Genomic DNA, 19,859 nt, shown 5'->3' with positions numbered 1-19,859 from the left:
GCATATAGCACTATTTTGATGCATGCCATGAGCAGCTCACAGCAAGCTAGGCAGAGCAAATGCACTCAACCCCATGTGCTTCACAGCCCAGGGTCTTTTTGGACCCGATCATCTTACTAAGGAGCAAGGATGTGCAAGTACATCTCATTTAAGTCATGCCTCTTTTAACTTAAATGATATACCTTTAACATCCTAATGCCCCGAATAATAGACTCTCCTAAAGCGTCGTATTCACTGGGGATCATGGTAAGAGATAGGAGTAGGGTTGGAGGTAGGAACAGTAAGACTTCTTTCATGTTATTGGGATAAATTTGAACCGTCACCCTGGAGATGGAAAGGTGTATGTTCTTCAGTATTACATCTATACACTGTATGACTATATATATAGTCATATCTACTGTATATACTGTTATATATACTGCTATACGACTATACAGACTATACATACTAAGCTATATGATAAATACATCCTTATATATAGTCCTTATGAAATAAAAATAAGGACTTTTCTGGGGATATATTTCCCCTAGTATTAGCCTGTCTGGCTGTTGCACCCCTTCCCCTTGCCTTCTAAACTACATACCAAAGTGAAATAGGTTCTGAGAAATTTCACATTCCAGAAGTGTTGAAGCATTTAAAAATCCAGTTAGCTGGATGCAGATGGCTCAGTGATGGCATAGGCAAATGGCACAACTGTTAAATGTTCCCTCGGTGCAGGGCTTAAACGGGATTTAAGGAGTTCAGAGGCCTTCTCCTAGCTTTACGCACATGGCGAGTTTTATCCTCCATGATTGATGTGTCTTAGGGCTTTGGACATTAAAATGTTTTGTCAAGGGGGTGAATGCTGGAAAGCATGAGCGTGGGTTGCTTTATCTGCAGCACTTTTCCAAAAGTATTATAGGGTTTTCATTAATTTATTTTTGTTTTAAACTGGCAGTGAAAGACAAAAAGGATTACTTTGGAAATTATGATTCACCTTTTCTGATTCTGCAGTGCAGCATCAGCCCTGACTGGGAATAGCAGTGAGTGCTGTCGTGTCCTTGTCAGAGCTGTCAGTGTGCAAGAGACGAGTTTTCTTCTGCAAACAGGATTTCTGATTCTGCACCTACTTGCAAAAAAAAGAAAACTGTGCTCTGTTATGATTACATTAATGCCATTTGCTGATCATGTGTTTGATGCTTCTGAAGTCTGTTCAAAGAATGATTTTTAGTTTCTCTTGAGACCATGCACATCAATATTGAGATATCTTTTTTTCTGACTGAAGCACTGCCCATCCATCAAGCTCTCTAGTTAATGAGTACTTCTGTACAGGACATTCAGCTGCAACCTACCAAGCTGACAAAGCTCAGCATTGTTTCTAAAATGGTGGAAAATGAAGTGTGTGTGTATATATACACACACAAGATTCTCAAGTATGCAAAGTAGCATCGGGTTACTGGGTTTTCAACCACTCAAGGAGCTCCGTGTTAGTGAGTTAGTCTGCTCAGTCATCGTTATGATGCCAAGCCGACTGTCCACAGCCAGGTGCTCAGTGGTATTTGCAAGCCTGTGGATTATCTAGTTTTATTCAGGCATTTAAAAATAGAATATCCTGTTCTGATTAATCTTTGTGTGTTGTTCTTAGCCCTGCTTTTCTGGTATGTTTGTCCTCTGAAACTCCCTTGTTGGGACTTGGGTGTATGTGGTTAGAAGCAGATAAGGCACAATAAAAAATGTTTCAAGTGTGCACATGTTTTGACTGAAGAGGAGGGATCATAAATTAAAAGCTATATATTTAGGTGCACAGATGCCACCTGTGTGATCTGTAACAGCGGTTCTTTCATCCTCAGGAGCTCTTCCATTAATCTTTTGGCATGTTGCTGCCCATTGCCTTTGAGTGATCAACAAGTGTGATGTATATTTAACCTAATGTCTTTAAAAAGTAAATGTATTTTCTAATTGTATTTTTACTTATGTACACACACGCACAAATCCTCCTGCTTGTCCCTTTAGAAAGCACAAAATGTTTACAAGAGGATTTCTTGTTACGATGCTACTGGTGCACAACCACAAGTGGATAGCTTTCTCAAAAATTCGTGCTAGGTGCTTAAATAAGGTAGAAATGTAGCATGAACCTGAGCTCCAAGGACAGGGTGTTTGGTTTTAATGAGGCTTATTGAAAACTGGCCAAATGAGCATCTGTTCCCATTGTTTATTCCATATTTTGTAAGCCAGTATCTTCAGGCCAGATAATGGTGGAGGTGTACGTTTCAGCCTCAATTAGAGAGGGCCACAGTTAAAAATCCCCTGGCATCTGGTCTGTCCCTAGGACTCTTGTGATGCTCCTGGGTGTGCAAACAAGTTTATATTCTGTTCTGTACCTGGGACCACTCGCTTTCTGTGGTGACCTTCATACGCTGCTCTGCAGTGAGGCAGGCTCTGACTGTCTCCAGTCTCTTTGGCTGAGTCTCTGCTTGGATGGATTATGGATGTTCACGTTTACAAAAGGAGGTCTTGCCTTTTCGCCCTTTTATAATGTGGGCTGTCTTAGGTTTGAGTTTTGCTGTTCGTTTGGAGTCTGTTGGATTTCGCACTCCCTTGGATCTTGGAAATAACCTGATTCAAAGTGTTCTTTTCTTTCCCAGCAAGAGATTAGTGTATAGTTCATGTGATGGGGTTGTACAGCCAATACCCATTTCCTGTGTTCATTAAATAGGTCTTCACTTTTTATTAACTAATGCAGTCAGTTCCACTTTGTCTGCATCTGCTACGTAAGGAAGTGTTCTCATTTTGTACATTTATTTCTTTCCTATATGTGCAAGAGACAGGCAATCTATGGCATACGAGCCAAAGACAGCACAGACACCTCGTAAATGGCACACAGCATCCTGGGTTTCTGCTTAGATCTGAGCTCAGCAGCACCTGGAGAGGTTCTCTGTGTCTTTCTCCAATTTGGTTCACCTCAAATAAAGAAAAATGCATCCAAGCACTCCTTGCTACCCACGTATGTTCACTGGTCCTGCCTCTTAAGGTCCCAGCTAACCAAGAGGCTTCTCAGGGTCTTTCCATGAAGAATTCTTGCCTTTTAGGGAATTCTTGATTGCTCTTTGTTGTACTTTAAACTTTGCATTCTGTAATGGTTACACTAGTGAACTAGGAATCTAGAAAGGGTTCATACTCTTTATTTCCAGCACTGGGAGTTTATTCTCTGTGGCCTTGATGGCTCTTCTTGCTCCTTTTTGAAAGGGAACTGAATAGTACTCTCCTTGCAGGAATGCTGTGAAACTTGACTGTATGATGCTTTTGAGATCTTTGGATGAAAAATTCAGCGTAAGCACTCAGTACTGTGCTGTTTGCAGTATACAGGGGAACAGAGCTATGTTCTGGTCAATTCAGAAATGCAGAACAAAGCCTGTCACTTCAAGCATGCTATGTGAAATTTTCTTCAAAGATGCACAGTATTACTGAGCTGTGGCTACACTTCTACATTAAAGGATGATTCCATAAAGCAGGGAGTGGTGGAAGTAGCTGGTAATTGCAGTCTGCTTTCCTTTGTGAGTTCTTTCTGCATCACTACTTCAGAATTTTTAGAATAAGAATAGTCTGCTCAATAATAATAACATCGAGCTCAGAATTTTATATGAATTCAATGGCAAAACCACAAGTACTCTTTAAAAAACAGACATTTAGGGTTCCAGTTTGGCAGTAGGACAAATGGATCTGAAGAGTGTCCCTCTTGTACTCTCAACTCCCTTTATGTCACAGATTGATGGCTCCTCTTTCCTGAGTGTCCCTGCATTTACTTTGCATGAACAACTCAGCCAGCTCGGAGATCTGTTGTGATACACTGCTGCGTTGGTATATCTTCAGATAACGTACAGTTTTCCAGTGCTTCTGAAGCCTTTCCAGTCCTTGAGATCAATACGTGTCATTTTACGTGTCTGTTCCTGGTATCTTCTCTGTGAAAGAAAGCAGTGTGAATGCTTTGTATTGCAGGGACATTGCTGAGGGTTGGTTAATGTTCAAAAGGTGCTCTGAAACATGAAGTCCAGCACTGAATTCTCAGTATTTAGGCAGCACAAGCAGAATACAGAATCAGGGGCTTATCTAAAAGCTTTGACCTAATGCTAATCTTCTTTTCAGAGCAGTATGTCTACTTTCACCTTAATTGTTTCTAATTTTTTATTTAATTTATCTTTTTAGGTCAAGACAATCTTTATGCTTTGGCTTCCCCTCAATCTAATAACCTTTTTGCAAATGACTGAGAAAGAAATGTGATATTCTGCTCCCCCACCCTACCCTACCATACACATTCTCCAGATTTTGATAGACTTGTTTTATTTATTTCCAAAATTATATCCGCAGGAAACAAGCTGTTTAAATTCAGATTATGCTGAAGCAAAATGGTCCTGGTATGAGAAGCAACGTGCTGTTTTATGAGCGCAGAGTCCCTTTTCTCATAACTGATTGATAGTAAATATTTTCCTGAAGAATTATTGCCAACCATGAACAGTGCAACTGTTTCACTTTTTTTTTTTCCGTGCTACTTGCTGTACCAGCCATTGTCTGTAATTAAGATCTACAATTCACAATGCAGACGTTTGCACTTCCTCTGGGTCTGAGCTATTTATAAGGCATTTCAGCTGTTCAGAGTTTCTTTTGAGTGTTAAACTACATGTAAACAGGCTTCTTTAGTCTTCAGTTATGCAAACACTATGCTTGTCATTTCTGCATCTCTTCCCACCCGAAATGATTTTGTGTGTCAATGAAGCCACAAATTAAAAAAGAATTACACTTGTGTGTGTTTTTTTTTTTTTAAATGAAAGAGAGACTTTGAAGAAATATTACTATAATACTTACTTCTCATAAATTGCTTTATAGCTGAGGGTCTCTAAGTGCATTCCAGAGATCAGTTCTCAGAGCTCTGCAGTAAGGATGGGCATGTGATATGAAAAATCTTGATATGAAGAATTATTTCCAAATTGCGGTCAACTTGATGGAGATGTTTTTTAGTTTTTGGAGGCTTGGGTTTGGAATCTCAAGAAAGCAAATGGCATTAGCTGTGAAGCTGAGTTCAGGAAATCTTGAAAGGGCTCCCATACAGGTCTTAGAAACTCCCTCTCATGTTTGACTGGTCACAAAAACTTTTTCATGATGATGAGCATCATCTGGAACAGGTTGCCTGTGGATGCTTTGCAGCTTCTTCCATCCCTGGAGGTTTTGAAGCCCTAAGGTACTTGATCTGACCTCATAACAGACCTTGCTTTGAGGAGGAGGTTGAACTCCACTCCTGAGGTCCCATCTAAACCGAGTTATCCTATAATCCTCCACGTATACAGGTAGTGAAGATGTAATATAAAACTTTCAAATTAGGAAACACCTGGCATCCTTAATCAGAATTGCCCTGCACGTTCATTGTGTGTATTGTCACATGCTGTGTGCTTCCACCCCAAATGTTTGCTGTTTTGGTGAGCGATAGTCTGCCTAAAGAGTTACACTCATGGGGTCTTCATTCTGGTCCTGCCACATCAAGCTTGTAGGGAGTGTTCACCAGGATAAGAGTATGAAATAAAATGTGCTCACAGATTTTTAGGGAGCTATTGTGATGGGAATATAAAACAGTTTGGAATCCAAATCCTTGATGGATTTAGTGGTAGACTGGCAAAGGCAAAGAGGAGCATCACTTCTCAAGTAGTCACCTGCAGCAGCAGCACCCTCAGATCGTAGGGCAACCACTACCATCATCATGACCTTACCTAGGCATGTCTTCTGTATTTTTCAAAGCAAGAATTGACAAAGCTGTTTGAAAAATAAGTCCAATTCTGTGCTAAAGCTTGGGATGTGAAATGCTGGAATAATCATTTCGTACCATAGCCCGCCGCAAGGATGCCACTGGTGTTGCCAAGCGTCGCATTTCAGAAGGCGAAACCGGCCCTGAGTTTAGCCCAGCAGAAGAGGTGACAAAAAGGAGCTTGTTTTTGTAGCCAGATCCGGATTAATGGTAGGCTCCAACGTCTTTGCTGTCGGGAGCAGACGGGGAGGGGAAATGGCATGAGGCGAGTTCATCAGCAGGCGTGTACTGCAGCATTGCCCACTGATGCATGCCGGATCACCCGCACGCCGAGATCACATGGCTCCTCCAAAAGTCAAACGATCAATTCGCCTCGTTTTGGCTCTGTACTTAATGCACAAACAGTGCGATCTGCAGGGCTGTAATTGCATTGTTAGGGCCAAGGAACAAGCCTGTGCCTTTTCAGCAGACAGCTGGCAGGGAAAGAGGCATGTTGTTAGGAAAGAGAGAGGCAAGGCAAATAAAATTACTGCTAACGCTCAGAGATCGGCAGGAGTCCTACTTGCCTAATCTTACCGGTGGGAGCAAGCGGCTGTTGTAATCCAATTATAGCAGCATAAGCAATTTGTTAGACACTCCGCATAATGTAACAATTTCCCAATAAACTCTGACTTGTAATAACGTCGGCAAGAGCCCACATAAATCTGCCCGAATGGTGGGGGCTGGAGTGTTCGGCTGGGGGCTTGTAATTTGTGCCATCAGCACGTTTCGTGGAGTGTGGTGTGGTGCAGGCTTTCAGTGCAGGAATTTTAAGGAGAAAAGCCTGGCACGCCCCTCCAAGAGGAAACCATTAGCGAGGGTCACAAGAAACACCAAACGAAGCTGAGAGGCAGCTTTTGCTGGGAGGGAGGAAAAAATCAACCCCCGAACACAAGGCCCTAGCTGATGAGGGTTTAAAAATATTAAAAAAGCAGTACTGCAAATTTGTAGTGATTTAAATTACTGCAGGGGGAGGAAGGGGAAGTGGAATTACATCTGATTTGGAGGGGGAGGGAGGAGAATACCCTTCCTTATATTTAATCCCTTTAAATATTAAAAAAGAAGCTCAAGTATTGAAAGGGATGCTCTGTGCTTACTAGACAGGGAAGCCACAGATCCTGTCCCGAGCAATTCATAATCTGCAAAGGGAAAAATTAAACCTTTTCTGGTATCCAGTTACTCTCCCGTTGTCTTTCTTGCAGCTCCTAGCTGGCTTCATGCATATTGGCACAGCATCTTGATGATGTGTCTGAGAGATAAAACGTAGGTCTAGAACCATTCACTTTGAGCGTACCCCAGTGAATTTAACTTTTTTGGCACAATGATGAATGTCCCCTCTGGTTCATGCAGATCTACACAAAGAGCTAATCTAATTTAGATATTATTTAAAAGTAAAATCAGTCTGCTGCGCTCTGCCTGTCAGTCTTCGAGCACATTGCGAGTTACAGCACTGTAGACTCCGGTTTAAGGTTTATGTTTAGCAAGATTTAAGGTACCGTATTTCTGTTAATCCTTCTATTTAGCATTTCCCTTTGCTAAGATGCAGATAGGCAGCAGCCAAAATAATTTAGGTCCCTTTATACACTGCATAGAGACTGTCAGCAGTCCAGGATTTTGAATGTAGCTCTTACCACTGCAGCAGTGTAAAAATGCCTGACTTCATCGCGCTAACAATACTTTATTCATTTCTTAGCTATGGGATCCTGCGAGGCTCCAGCGTGGAATGACATTTCTGCTCTGACTCATTCCCAAGTTGTGGCAGCACGATGCTTTTTCGTAGGGGAAAAAGAGTTTCCTGGCTATACAAAACAGTTTCCCTTATCGTTCGGAGCTCCTGCTCTCAGTTGTGGTGTTTCGATGCTGGGCTCCACAGGCTCCTTTGCTTAGCAGAACAAAACCCAAACAAATACCCGAACCCAAATCGTTGACCTTGTACGCACAGCTCCCATGGTTATGCCCATACCCGCTTTGTCTTGGCTGTATTACGATATTTTGTGTGATTCGGGGGTGTATTTACATATTGTACTTGTCGTGCTAGGGCTGAAATGATTTAATTTATTTAAACTGTAAAATAACGGGGGAGATGTGCAGGCAGGCTGCTGCATATTTTGCCCTTCTTTATGTGGAAGTCAAGCCTATTGTTCTTCATCTTCGCTGCACGCCAGCGTATCAGGATAACAGGCTGAGACAGCGCGTCTTGCCACAAGTATCCTAATAAATATTTTCTTTCAACATAAATACGCCCAAAAAAAGTGTGTTTAAACAGGGCAGGTATTATCTTAGGGTACAGAAGCCGCATCAATAAACCACAGCGCTTCTAATAAAGCCACTCAGTGTCTGGGTTTAACTAATGGCTGATTTTCACGGCTTTGACAGTGAGCTGTGTGCGTTATTTTCTCCTGATATTGTAAAAATAATGAGAGCAAATTAGAACAATCAGTTTACCCAGATAGCTGCTGATTGGAGGTGATGGGCAATATGGCAGCGGGTAATCCATCTTCGGGCTCCTGTCACATTAACTTCAGCAGCGTGGAAAAGATCAGGCGGAGCGAGCGGGAATCCTGCCCAATCAGAAAGGCGAAATTAATGAGAAGAGCATTGTTCTGTGATCAACCTTTTAATTAGCAAGAGTGGAGACGGAGGGAGTGATGAAGCTGGCAGCACAGCTGCACAATGCTGGGCATGTTTTCGGCGAGGGGGAGGAAAAACACGGGTTTTAAATTACCCCTTCTGTGCTCCCTGTACACCGGCAGTGTGTCTTCATTCGAAACCCCTTAAAAGATCTTAATAAACAGCCGCATCCAGGTTAATATTGCAAACGTGGCTGTTACTAATGAGTAGTTTAGAAGTAGGTCCTTTCGGGGGTCATTTAGGAAAATGTTGATCACTGTGTAACAAAAAAAAAAAACAGAAGAGAGAGAGACAGGGTTTGGTGTTGGATTTAAAGTTTCACTGCATCAAGGAAAGAAGAGGAGGGAGACGGATAAAATTAGAGTAAGGGACTGCCTGTTTTATTACTCCCCTCCTTATTTAGTATATGTTTGAAATAAGATTCCTTGGCATATATTTGAAACGAGACTCCTCGGTTAAAAATACTGTGCATGCCATGTGTCTTTCAGCAGAAAAAAGAGGAGAGATCAGATACTGCGTTGGTTTCCTAAGACTCCTTTTTTGTTTTATTTATTTATTGTTTGCTTTGTGTTTTTTTTTGCCCCAATATTTTTTGGTTTATTCACTTACCACCAAATTATAATTTGAAAGCTGTGGCAGCTGTGTTTGCTGAGAAGATTGACTTGATTGTTGTGTTTTTTGTTTTTTTTCCTAGAGGTTTGATAAAATAGCAGATTTCTCAGGTATAGTCTTAAAATCATAAATGGTAATTACTGACTGTTGGATCTGAACAGCAGTCTTTCAAAAACTGGTATTTCTGTAAAGGGAAAAAATAATGTGGGGGGATGAGTTGATACTAGGGGGTGACGTCTGGGAAGGAAAACCAGAAATGCTGTGAAATAGAGTTCATGGTTGCAGTGCAGAGGAATCCAGCTACTTCTGATTAACATGGTTCTTGGTCTTCCTTCCTTGCTCTCTGTGTTGTTTTTCAGGCATCACCTCTCTCCTTCCCTGTAATTGCCAAAGAAGTTTTAATGGTTGAAGACCGAGGCTCTGTCACTGTGCACGCAGAGCCTGTGCTGCTTTTCGTTCATTTTTCCCATCAGGATGCTCACGCAGGCTGCCTCCACTTCTAGGTATCCCTCTTCCTGACACTGAAAAGCCAGCGAAACCTTTTCAGCTGGTGAGAGAAGCCCGAAGCCGGTGTGCTGCACCCAGCTAGGCGTGCGGGCTGTGCCTGTGGCTCCCCTGCAAGTGCTTGCTCAGCCGCCAACTTCGCGTTGCTTACTTGTAGGTAGGGAGCAGGACATCAGATGTGCCAGAAAGCAGGGCTTGTGTGGGTGAGTGGGTTTTTTATTCCGTAATTCCATGCAGAGCTCCCCATCTTTGGTTAGCGTAGTGTTTTGAATGGTGTTATAGTGATGGAACCTCTTCCCTTCCCCTCCTATATAAACGGGGGGAGGTTTGTGAAAATTTGGAGATGTCCCCCTAGTTTTTATAGCTCTGCAAAAAGTAAACATGATATGTCACCGGCCTTCTGCACTATCTAAACCAATTGTGTTTGTGGTATAATCATTATTCTGGCTTGCCCTTCTGGCTTAAGGTTGTCTAATATTTTGCTTTATAAGAATCAGTTTTGGTTGTTTATAACTGTGCCACTATTTAACCCTTTGAAGTAAAAATTTATTTCCAGCTCAATCTGCTTCCCCCGCTCCCTGCAGCCTGAGGCAAAAATAAAGTTTGCTGTGGGATGAACAGTATTCACTTAACGAACAGCTGCTCAATATTTTATTTTATTCATGTTTGTTCAGTGCCCCAGGCTGTATTTATTGCGTGCCTTTCAAGCCCTGGTCAGAATATGGAAATACGAACTTCCTCCTGGGGCTTTCCCTGTAGCCTGAGTGCTTCACAAGCCTTAATTAATCCTCCCAGTCTTTCTTGGGACGAGGGCTGGACTCACAGCATCCCTTTTTGTGGAGAAGTTCTAAAGTTCTCTTACAACTGAAATCCAGGAATGAAACACTTTATTTATAATAAGCAATGAGACCTCACAGGAGGCATATTAGATGAGGAATTACGGCTCCAGATTTGGAGGCATCTTTTGTCTTTGTCATGTTCTGCTTTTCCATCTCAGTTCTTCTGTCTGTGAAACGGAATAATGCTGCTTAACATTTCCCTGTTAGATATTTGGGGATCTGGAAATGTGATACCAGCAGAAACATGTTTTCTGCTTGAGCATTACGAGTGTTTACATACACCTCATGCTGATTTGAGCTCCGCTCCTTTGGCATTTTCTCTCTTCTCCAGGTCTGCCTGCATTTTGGGAAGTGTTAGACACGTCTTGGGAAGCCGGTGCCTCCCAGCCACCAATGGTTGCAGTCAGGTTTGCAATCAGACACAGTCCTCATGGGAGGCAATGGCAATGTCTAAGAAAAAGTGGTCACTGTAAACCAAACATTTCTTCTTGCTACATAAAACACCAAAAGATGTCAAAGCTTTTTTTTTTTTTTTTTCCTCTTTTAATAAAACATAAAGTCAGGAAAAAATCCCACAGCTGCTTAAATCAATTTGTCAGCTCCCTAAGAGATTCCCTTGTGGGCTGAAAGCAAATGGCAAATTCCTGCCCCAAAGTAATCTCACTGCAAGGGAATAACAGGAGAGAGGCGATGTGGTGCAGAATTCCCAGCCTCCTGACACCTTAAGTATGGAGCCGCCACCGTGACTCTGTAATGGGATGTCCCAGCATGGGGTATAATATCAGAAATAGTGTAAATATGCCACGTGTGAATTAATAGGCAGCCTACAGACTGTTAGTGTTTACATACATGTTAAAATGAACATACAGCACATCTTAATTTTTTATTAACCTAATATGATAATTTTTTTTCTAGCTTCTGGTTAGGTTTTGTAACTGGTTGATTTTATCAGCGTTAGAAGTTCCTGGTGGTTTTTAGAATCCTATTTTCTGTTAATTTCATTTAAAATGTTTGATGTATTTTTTCACATCCAGTTCTCTGTGTTTTGCATTTTCTCAGTGCAGTTTTCCAGCCTATCTCTTCCCACCCCTCTGTTCTCCTTGCTTTGTCCCCTCCTCAGTTGAGACCTGCTTCCAGCCTGGGGGAAGAAGTCCTTATCAGGGATGTTTTGCATCACCTTTTTGGCCTGATTATTCTAGAGTTTTTCTCTATCATATTTCATGATCAGGGCTATGTGTAGAGTGTTGCTGCTTCCTGCCTTCTGCCTGAGGCTCAGTCAGCTTAGGGAACATTCCTGTAAGCCTGCAACACCCTGAGAAGTAGCTGGAGAAAAGTCTCAGGAGAAGTCTCAGGAGAAAAGGAGTGGCTTAGCCAGGATCAGATGGAAGCCTGAGGAAAGCCAGGAGTAGAAGGTGCCCTCTGGCTCTGCTGATAGTTCAGTCTTGGGCTTTAACTGCAAGTTTGCCTTTCCCAGAGGTATGTGCTCGCCTTCTGGACTCCCCCTGGTTTTCATCACAAGTTCAGTAACCATCATCTCTCCTCTTCAAACTCTATGAAATACTCCTCATCTGACTGTAACTTTCCGAACATCAGGACCAACCTAAAAGGGAACTCCACAGAGCAATATGCCTACTGTAAGGCTGGCGATGACCCGAGGCCACCACAAAGGCTTTGATGTACAGCCAGGTTCTCAGACAGGGCTGCGTGTGCCCTGAGGACAGTACGGCCCCATTGGCTTCCGTGATCCAAAGCGACCCTTGCCCGGTGAGGACCCCTCTGCAGAGAGGAAGCTTTCATCTTTGAACAGGCGACCCAGAAGCCCTGCACAGACTCCTGCAGGGCATGCTGCAGGGCAGAAGGAAGATAGATGCCTATCGATCATGAGTTGCTAGTTGGCAAGCCAGCCTGGTTTGGATCTGATAAAAAAAAGCATTAAGTAATTAGAGCCTATACTGGAAGAAATTTTCACAGAACCCTTCCCTCTCTCTCCCTCTGCCCTGTAGCTTTCAAAGAGCTCCCACAACCTCAATAAACACATTGCTAGAAACAAACACTCTGGCAAGCAGGCACACACCAGACCGTGATTAAGTAGCAAAAGTTCCCAAAGTGTTTCACCAAAAATGGCCCCAAGCAAGATGGTAGACTCCATGGATCCTATACCCATGCACTTTCTAGAGTATTATATGCTTTGTCCAACACAAAAGCCTCTTCTGGATACTGTTTTTATTCTGTTTTAGATGTTTTCCTACCTCCATCTAACTCCCTCTGTGTTTTGCTTATTTCTGTTATCCATTTCATTCTGTGCTCTCCAAGGACTGGCAAACTTTCCACTAGCTGTTGACAGAACATTAGCAACATTTTCTTTGCAATTTCTTCCTATTTTTAACAAAATAGGTTAAACTGGGTCACAATTTTCAGACTCTTAACTTAGAAGATTTTGTTTGTGTTTGAAAAAGTAATAGCAAGGTTCGTATGTCTAAATCAATATTACCATTCCCCAGAAATCCTTCCTCACTTAAAAATTATAGCAGAATCTTTTTATAGGCAAAGCACATTAAAGTTCAAAAGAGACAGTGTTTTTACATGATTTTAACCGTCCCCTTTTCCATATAAACAGTATGAGTCAACATGTGATGCAGGGTAACTTTGTTTCTCAAGTTATGCAATGTGGTATCTGATCTATAAAATGTAGGTACATTAAACTTTTATGAATAATGTAAAAACACAAGGAGAACATTTGTTTAGAGACGAATCATTTAGTGAGTTTAGCTATTAAGTTTTTAATAGGCAGTTATTCATAAACTATTACAGAATATAATTTTTCCTTAGAGAGATTAAAAAACCTTACCTGTACTAATGAAATCAATACATGTATTAAAGTGCTGATCCCTAAAACATACCTTGTTCCCTTGGAGGGCGACAGAGAAATGTGAACTTAGAGGTTGCACAGATAAGTTATAGGTCAGGAAATGGGAGCATCGCTATTCTGCAGTCTCATCTCCAATGCTGTTTAAGAGAATAAAACAGTTTTAACTGGAAAACTTGATGTCTTACCTTCAGTTTACTTCCAAATACGTGATTGTCTTTACCTTCATTTCTGACCATTTGTCACCACAGTAACTTCTTTGGATCAAGTAATGCCAGTTAGAATCCCTTCTGATTTGAAAGACCAGATCAACAGGCTTCAGATCCTGTCCTCGGCTGGAGTCACATTTACCTTCAGAGCTTCCTGATATTAAGTTAAAGAATTCCTCATCTTATGTGGGACCTGAGGTGACTCAATGTAAATAGTCTGGAGATCAGACTCTGGCCTGCATCGTTCTGTCTCTTGCAGCAGATCACCAGCAGCTGACAGGCCAAGTGGTGATCCTGCTAGTGGTAAGAATTGATTTGGAGTCCTACTGGGCTCTAGCTGGTACCTGTCTGAGTTTTTGCTATTTTGTAATTCCAACAATAATCATGAAATGCCTGAGAGTGTAGGAGTGTGTGCCAGATAGCCATTGCAACCTACGCTTAGATAGCTGATCAGTTAAAGGCAGAAGCTAGCAGAGACAGCAGCAAAGTTGTATCTTTTCTGCTAATTATAGAGACAATGGACGATTATCCCTGGAGACAGTAGAGTTCATGATCACTAGAAGTGACCGTCCAGCAGGTCACAGCCTAGTCTGTCGAGTCAGTGGTAAGTGACTTGAGATAACTCCTCCTATTCCTCCAGCAACAGCGCATACATATCAGGGACTCTGAGGTCACTTGCTTTACCACCTGCCAGATCCCATCTTCGTCTAACATCCAAATATTACATGAACTTAAAGGTTTGCCCCAGATCCTATGGGAGTTTACCTGGAGGCAGTGAAAGTATGAAACGAGATCTCTGTTCCCGTGTAATACAAGTGTTATAAATGCACCAGAGACTAGGAGGGATATCCTGTCGAACCAACTACAGACACAGTGAGTATAGCCTCAGGGCAGTCTGAGGTTACCTACGCACCTCCTGGAGCTGAGACAGATGGATAGCAAGCAACATACCAGAATAAATAGTGTTTGTGTGTGTCATGTGGAACGCAGCAGCTCAGTACCTCGTGGAAAAGGGTGTAGGTTGGACACGTCATAAATCTCAGGTATGCTCAAGCTCAGATTGAAAATTGACAGGTCTTTTTCTGGCTGATGGAGTGGTCCATCATCCATAGTAGAAGAATCAATATACCTTTGTATATTTAATAGAGTCCTCAGTCCCATTTATGTTCTCTGTTCATTGAAGGTGAGTTTGCTCAGTAACCAGTCAACAAGTTGGTATCTGTGCTGTCTCAGGTGTTCTCTGAGCTGTAAGGTGGTGAATGACCTCTTACAGAACAGGTTGATTCCTGGTTTGTACCATTCTACCTACTGGGACCTTTCAGGTCATTGGTTCCAGCCCCTTGCTTTTGCAGGTACTATGTTGTCCCTCTGGTGAATTTTGAGTTTCCCTACAACCAGTTAATGGTTGACCTGAGGACTTTTTTTTTTTTTCCACTCCGTTTCTATCACATCAGAAGATCATTCCAGAACCTGATTGTTCTAAAGACTGGAAATCCTCTCTGAGTTTCCAAGCTAGCTTATTCATAGTGAGACTGTAACATTGGTGTTTATGCTTGTTTCTTCCTTTTGTATTAATAGACTGTTCCCTTTTTTAATCCCCATATATTTATAGGGAGCAGTCATGCCCTCTTTGTATTTTATTAAGATAAATTGAATAGGAGTGGCTTAATTTAAGACAGAAAGAAGAGGAACAGTGAAGATGTTTGAAGCTCCTCAACCACATTTGTGGTTGAGGAGCTTGTTTCTTGGAGAAATTAATTTGTTGTTTTCCTGGTCACACTTTCTTACAAACACTATTTAATAATTGTCCTAAACTTTACTGCAGCAATTAGCGCTCACTTTGATGTACATGTAAAGATCTACTTCTGGCTGATGTGAATTTATAGCTTAACTGTCATCTTAAGGCAGTGACACAACCTTCAGTTCTTCTGAAGGGAAAAGTAAGCTTGGGCAAACAACTGCATGCTGCTTCTTGTTATTGTCTGGTGTTCTGGTCCCTTAGTTCTCCTGGAACGTTGCTCTGTCCTTCGCAGCATTCAGCAAGCACTACTGTTCGACTGGGTCAGATCTCACCAGTAGTTACTGCCACTAATTGGCAAATTTTTAAATTCAGAGTTTTCTCGGTGGGAACCTAGAATGGGAAATAACTCACGTTGTGCAGTAAAACAAATTGTTCCATACTTGCCTTCATGTATATTTAACACAATTTATAATTTACAAAAATAGGCTCAAATTAATCCGCCTGTAGAAGCTGATATCCAAGATAACTTCAACGAGGCAGGCAGTCCCTTGTTGCATGTGACTGACGGGCTGAGCTGAGGCTGCATTTTGGAAAGCCGACTGTATATATTGCTGAACCTTACTGTTGAGGAAAATTAAAAACGAGCGAGCAGATAATTGCTCTCACAGACTTGGAAGTAGCATTCAAAGTAGCCGCGATTACTTACCCCACTGTAATAGTCAATCTTGACAGGGCTCTGTGTGCAACAGGCAAACTTACCATCATGATAAAGTATACCCTGAATTTGTGAAAGATTTAACCTTCAGATTTAACCTTCTCATATCCATAACTCTTGAGATCTTCCACTTGCTTCAGACCACAAAATGAGAGCCTTGCGACAATGGCCGCAAGCTGAGTTGAAGCACGCAATTATTAACATACTGCAGCATTGTTTTTTCTGACCCCACTTCTGTCAATTTAAACAATAGCTTTTGTGTTCAGAGTCAGTTCCCCTATATAACATTCATCTGGGGGAAAATAAAAGTGAAAAATACTTAACAGCTACGCTATGAAAAAAATTAGATAGTTAATTAAGTAAGACTTGTAATTTGTCAGCAAAGAAAGCCCTCTTTCTGTCAAGTAAACCTTCCTTGTAAGTCTTTGATTATAGGTAATAAAAATGTTGCTTAATTTATGCCAATTATGTGCAAGTGTTGTTTTCTTTTAAGTCACAGGATTTTACAGAATTGTGTGATTCTGTCGAATCAGATTATTCCCCTAGCATGTTAATTGAGATCTGCCAATCCTGGGCTTGATCATCATTTATAATCTCAGCCAGTTCAGAGGTGGGTTGCAGTGTGAGTTTAGAAGACTCTGAAGATGATTAAGCATTGCAGTGAATTAATATGTTGTTTGAGACATGAATTCTGCAATTGGTTTGAGTTGTAAGTGAAGATACATGTGGAGTATAATAAATCAGCTACAATTCTGAGACAATCCATGGATTGGAACAAAATCAACAGTTTTTTAAAAAGAATAAGTAGTTGGAGGGACAGAACTGAAAGTCAAGATCAGATGTCCAAGCAGGGCCCTTGAGTCCTGTATGCTCTCAACTTGCAAAACCAGAAGAGCCTGTGTATCTGCAGTACTCGAAGAATCTGTTATTTGATTGCTGCAAAGAATGAATGATAAAAAAGCAGAGGCTTGTTAAGCCCAGAGCTGGAAAGCTTTAAAAAAAATAATTGTAAAACATCCTTTAAATAGAATTTCAGATTTTGTTTATTATAAATGACATGAATCAACATCAGACAACTGTATTTTGGTTTCAGCCAAAACCTAAATACCTTTTTTTCCAAAAGCCTGGGACGTGTAGATGAGCTTTGACCCAAGGTATAGAAGAAGAGAATCACAGCCTAACCTGGAAGAGACCTCGGGAGGTCCACCTTCTGCTCAGAGCACAGTCAACATTGAATTCATTCGTCCCAGATAATGTCAATGGTTAGGAACCTGCTCCTCCCAAGTTTTTGCATACTCAGAACTTCTTCCCTATGGTTCAAGACATAAGACTGCCACAGCATCCACAGACCTAGCTAATGCTTGGAGTATTTCACGTGTTTGCAGGAGAAGGGCTGCGTTTGGCACTAGCTGCCTCCCCTTTGTTTCTGAGATAGCACCGAGGACCTCAGTAAGGTATGCAATCTGGAAGGAACGCAGGCACAAGAGCAATAGCTGCAAACTGCGTCCTAAATGAAGATGGGAGATGTATGGCTTCTAGTATTTAGTGGTGATCAGAGATCTAGAAAGTTCCTGTCCTTGGGCATGCATGTGTAGGAAGATATTGCTGATGCTGTGGCTTATTACCCTTCTGCCAGCACAACCACGTACCTGTTTCTGATGAGAACCGAGCCACCATCACATGTAGGCGCTGGGGAGTGCAGCTGGATTGCGTTGTGGATCCAGGGAGCTGAGCACTGCCAGCATCGTCAACTGGACTGCTGCGGGGTAGTCTTGCTTTCACTTCACATGCCCTTCCACTCGCGTTGGACAGGTCAGATAGCTGCCTGTAATCCTCTCCTGCCACATGGGAGAGGTGTGGGGAGCGGGAAGGAGTTGCCAGCACTTTTCTCCAAGTCCTCTTAAGGGGATGAAAGAACCGGCCTCGGATGCCATCTGTACCACGAGAGGGAAGGTCTGGATGTCAGGGTTTGGGTGCAGCAGCAGGACTGCGTACAGAGAGTTCGGGCCCGGAATGGCAAGGACAGCTGTCAGCTGGGGCTGAGGGACACGGGCAGGTTATGCCAGGAAGTTTGCGTAGTGTTTGTCAGGTGCTTCTGTCATCTCCTCGGGTCTGGTTACTTCTAGCCTTTCTTACTGGACTTGTCAGAGAAGTGAAAATGTAACTGGGGATAGCCTAACATCCTATTGTGTTTCTTCGTCTCTGTCACATACTAATATTAAAATTGCAAACTTCTAAAACCGAGCAATGTTCAGAAGTCCCCTGGTGGTTAAATATTGAAATTGCTGTGGTAAGTAATGGAACTTAACTAAAGTGCACCCTCTCTAGGGCACTTGTGTTCAGGGAGTGTACTTGTTTCCACATTTATGTTGATATCTGCTATCTGCATGCAGTGGCTCAGTTTGAGAAAATGTAATTTTTTCTTTACACCTGCGAATTTTGAGTCTGCTTTGAGATGCTGCAATAATAAGTGCAGCCGCATTTTTTTCTAATTGATAAATATAGGCGATGCCTTTTCTAACATGTTTTTTTTGTTTATTTTTTAAGGGTCAAAAGTGTTTGCTGGTGTTTGAGGGGAAAGTTTGCACTTGCGTGTTGTGGTGTCGTTCAGTGGTACCTGCCCTCACCAAGCACCTTCTGTGCAGAGGCCTCCCAGGCCTTTCCCAGCATCAAGCCTTGATTTTTTTCTCTGTGTGGCTTGTATTAGGACACATACATTTAACAGAGACTCATGAAATGAAGAGGAGTGACTTGCCTGCGGCAACTCAAGAAAGCGGTAGGAGAGTTAGGAATAAAACTTGAAAGACTTGGCTCCCATTTTCCCTTCTCATTTTTCCATTATACTGCCAGCTTTCAGTTTATCAAGAATTAATAAGTAATAACCTGTGATTAAAAATGTCTGACGCTCTTTCTGTCATTAGATGTTTCTCTGTCTTCAGCATTGTGCAGAACTCAGCAGGGTTACACCTTTTGAGTTTCACTTAAGCTGAGTTACTCAATATTTAATGCTGAAGCAGAAACACCTAATTCACAACTGTGGGCGACCTGTCAGCTGCATTTGGATGTTTGTCAGCTGCAAGGTAGGGTGAGGTAGCAAGACTTTTTTATGCTGTGAAACTTGAAATTTTCAACAACTTTGTCATTTAATTTCTTGCTGCATTTCACATTCTGCCCACAGCTGACATGAAAATCCTTCAACTGCTCTTAAATTACATTTTAAAATAGAGAACAGTTAATTATAACAATCTAGGTATTTATAATCACTTAGAGAATTTCTTCTGACACGTGTTTCTACTGAATTTCAGACAAACTAGCGGATGTATTCTGAATTATTCATGTGACAGCAAAAAGTAAAGCAAATAAAAAGTATGGACAACACTACCCAAGAGTGCTCTGGATGAGACCAAATAGTCACATTTTAGCATCTATGGCTCTTCTGTTTTGAGAGTGCTAGAGGGAGCTCTAACCCCTCGATCCAAGGAGCAGGCTGTGAGTGGTGTGTCTGTCTAGCTTGCTCTGGTAGGAAATCCTGAATTCTCTTAATATTTAATTTTATTTTGCATCAGAAAGTTGCATATGTTTTTTTCAAGCGTGATCCCAAATTGCTTTTCCTAGATGAGAAGATGCACATAGTGTATTTTCAAATATACTAATACTGGACTAAATACAGGCTATTGTGAACTCCCTGAAAATACAGGAAAAAAATGAGAGGTATTACTGAGGAGTTTAACAGATAACATGCAGTGGTAAAGTCTAATATTCCCATATACTTCTTTTCACAAAGGAGAGCAATTCTTACAATAGAAGACCTATTCATATTTGAAAATCTGTTCATATTTGAAGGAAAATATATTTAAAACTATTGTAAGGAAAAACTACTTCACTCAGCATGTAAGTGGGTTTTAGATGTTTAGCCAATTATTATAATAGAAA

General features: G+C 41.6%; 1 protein-coding gene and 1 long non-coding RNA gene across 10 annotated transcripts in view; one reads left to right on the top strand and one right to left on the bottom strand.

Annotated features, from left to right (window-relative positions):
* Positions 1-19,859, top strand: part of BTRC (beta-transducin repeat containing E3 ubiquitin protein ligase) — a 115,026-nt gene that overhangs the window by 59,878 nt on the left and 35,289 nt on the right. The window lies entirely within an intron of this gene.
* Positions 3,672-18,355, bottom strand: LOC118168783. Of its 2 annotated transcripts, XR_004751794.1 has the most exons (6): positions 17,576-18,355; positions 13,296-13,401; positions 8,255-8,370; positions 6,907-7,058; positions 4,840-6,243; positions 3,672-3,938 (listed from the first exon to the last, which is right to left on the bottom strand). It is a non-coding gene; the product is annotated as an uncharacterized LOC118168783 (long non-coding RNA). The 2 variants fall into 2 exon arrangements; XR_004751793.1 differs by lacking the exon at positions 3,672-3,938 and having other exon boundaries at positions 4,301-6,243; positions 17,576-18,354.

The sequence above is a fragment of the Oxyura jamaicensis genome, chromosome 6 (assembly GCF_011077185.1).
Source record: "Oxyura jamaicensis isolate SHBP4307 breed ruddy duck chromosome 6, BPBGC_Ojam_1.0, whole genome shotgun sequence".
In the NCBI taxonomy this organism is placed as follows: Eukaryota; Metazoa; Chordata; class Aves; order Anseriformes; family Anatidae; genus Oxyura; species Oxyura jamaicensis.
The sequence above is the reverse complement of the archived record's forward strand: the minus strand, read 5'-3'. Positions and strand labels throughout refer to the sequence as shown.